We start from the raw sequence: 2801 nt of genomic DNA on the forward strand, positions 1-2801 counted from the left end.
TGATACGGAAGAATGCTTCCAGTTAAAAGACGAAATGAAAGGTTGGTGAGGCAAGGCTATTTCAGAGACTTAATATTGGGGGAACATAAGAAAGAAGAGTGTAATAGGGCTTGATCCAGAAGTAGAGAAGATTTTGTAAGTCGCGCTAGAGAAGAAAAGGGGAGCGTCGGGAGAACGCTCCTGTGAAAGGGGTCATCCACACAATTGCGGGAGGACCAAGCGGGGGAGTCTCGAAGCGGGCCAGGAAAAGATATGAGCAGAGAGAACGAACACATAGAGCAGTTTTAGTGATGAATGTAGATCGAGAAGTGGAGATCACTTTCGGAAGAGATGATGGGATCGAATCTGGGTTGCACAACGACCCATTAGTGATAAAGATGGACATAGCAAACTTCAGTGTACATAAGGTTCTGATCAACAACGGTAGTTCAACTGACATAATTTTTAAAGATGTGATAACGAAGATGGGGTTGATCGATACGAAATTGGACCCGGTGAGAACACCCTTAGTAGGTTTCGGGGGGAGCGAAATAACATCATGTGGCACTATAGAGCTCCCAGATCCATAGGAATAGAACCCAAAAGGAAGACGTTGATAAAATTTTTGGTAGTAGACACCCCCTTTGCTTATAATGTAACTGGAAGACCTGATTTAAATATGTTCATAGCGATCGTATCTACATTCCACTTGAAGATGAAGTTTCCTACAAAAAATGGAGTAGGAGAGGTCGGATGTGACAAGAAAGAGGCAAGGAAATGCTATAACCTCTCTTTAAAAGCAAAGGATGTGAATGAGAAAAGGAAGAGAGAAGAAACAAGCGACCAAGAAGATAAATTCGAATGGTTGAAGCCTATTGAAGAACATAAAGAAGTTGAGTTGGTAGCGGGAGAGGTTGGTAAAACGACCAAAATAGGAGCACACTTAGGGGAACCATTGGAATCGATGATGATAGATTTCTTAAGAAAAAACGCATACAAATTTGCTTGGACCCCCTCTAATTTTAAAGGGATCAACCTAGGAATGATTGTCCACAGGTTGAATGCGGCACGACCTGTCCAACAGAAGAAGAGAACCTTTGGGATAGAATAGAACAGAGTCATTAAGGAGGAGGTTGACAAACTTTTAAAGGCGGGCTACGTTAGCGAAGTGCAATACCCCGAGTGGTTATCAAACATTGTGGTGGTTCCAAAGCCTTCAGAAAAATGACGGATGTGTACAGACTTCACGAATCTAAACAAAGCTTACCCGAAGGATCCATTCCCCCTTCCACGGATTGACGTCCTGGTCGATTCCACCGCGGGTTTTGAGCTATTTTCCATGATGGATGCTTATCAAGGATATCATCAGATTTTTATGGCCGAGGAAGATCGAGATAAGACCTAATTTATAACTAATGATGGTGTTTTTTGTTACAATGTGATGCCTTTCGGTTTAAAGAATGCAGGTGCAACATATCAAAGGTTGGTCAACAGAATGTTCAAGGACATGATTGGTCGAACAATGGAGGTCTATGTGGACGACATGCTGGTCAAAAGCGACAAGTCTGAAAGTCACTTGGGATGGCTCGAGCAAGCTTTCAATATCATGAAGACGTATGGAATGAAGCTCAATCCTACTAAATGCACTTTCGGAGTAAGAGGGGGAAAGTTCCTGGGCTATCTGGTGAGTGAACGTGGGATCGAAGCCAACCCTGAAAAAATAGAAGCTATCTGAAGGTTGAAATCACCCCGAACAGTCAAGGAGGTCCAAAAGTTAATGGGTAAGCTCGCTTCTCTTAAACGCTTTATTACCCATTCAGCATATCGCAATTTGCTATTTTTCAAAGTATTGAGAAAAGTAAAGGATTTCATGTGGAACGAAGAATGTAAAAAGGCCCTACAGGATCTAAAAACATATCTAGCGACCCCTCCCCTGCTCGCGAATCCTAGGAAGAACGAAGACTGATCGAGGTCGCTGCAAAGCTAAACTTCCCTACCACAAACAACAAGGCCGAGTACGAGGCGATGATATTGGGGCTCGAGTTGGCATATGAGGCGGGAGCCAGAAACCTTGACGTATATATGGATTCTCAATTGGTAGTAATGTAGATCGACGACAGTTACGAGACGAGAGAGAGGACTATGACTTTATATTAAAAAAAGGTAATCGAGTTGATGAGCATTTTTTAAAAGTGTCTCGTGCAGCAAATTCCACGGTCAGAAAATGACCGAGCAGATGCCTTGTCCAAATTTGGTGCCATGTTGACTGGGATAAAGGATAGGAAGGTGACTGTGATAGTAAAAGGAAATACCGCGATTTCAAAAGAACTAGAGATCCGAACGTTGAGGGAAGAGGAAACTTGGAAGGACGAAATTTTCCAGTATCTCATGAACGGCTCCTTGCCCAGCGACCCCGTGCAAGCTAAAATAATAAAGTTCAAGGCAGAACGCTTCACATTGCTATCCGGCCAACTATACAAAAGAACAATAGACGGGCCATTACTGAGATGCCTTGGTACCGAAGAATCTAAATATATCATGAAAGAAATTCACGAAGGATGTCATGAAAGAATCTAAATATGTCAGGAAAGAATCTAAATCTGCCAAAGGTATGCATCCTTAATTTATCAGCCTGCAACCATTATGGAATCAATTAAAATTGCGTGCCCATTTGACCAATGGAGGGTCGATATAGTGGGACCATTTCCTCCAGCGCAGGGGCAGAAAAAGTTCCTGATCGTGGCCATTGAGTATTTCTCAAAATGGGTTGAGGCAGAGGCGGTCGCAAAAATCTCAAAAAAGGAGGTCATCAGTTTCATATG

The sequence above is a fragment of the Sesamum indicum genome, linkage group LG3, assembly GCF_000512975.1.
Source record: "Sesamum indicum cultivar Zhongzhi No. 13 linkage group LG3, S_indicum_v1.0, whole genome shotgun sequence".
Lineage (NCBI taxonomy): Eukaryota > Viridiplantae > Streptophyta > Magnoliopsida > Lamiales > Pedaliaceae > Sesamum > Sesamum indicum.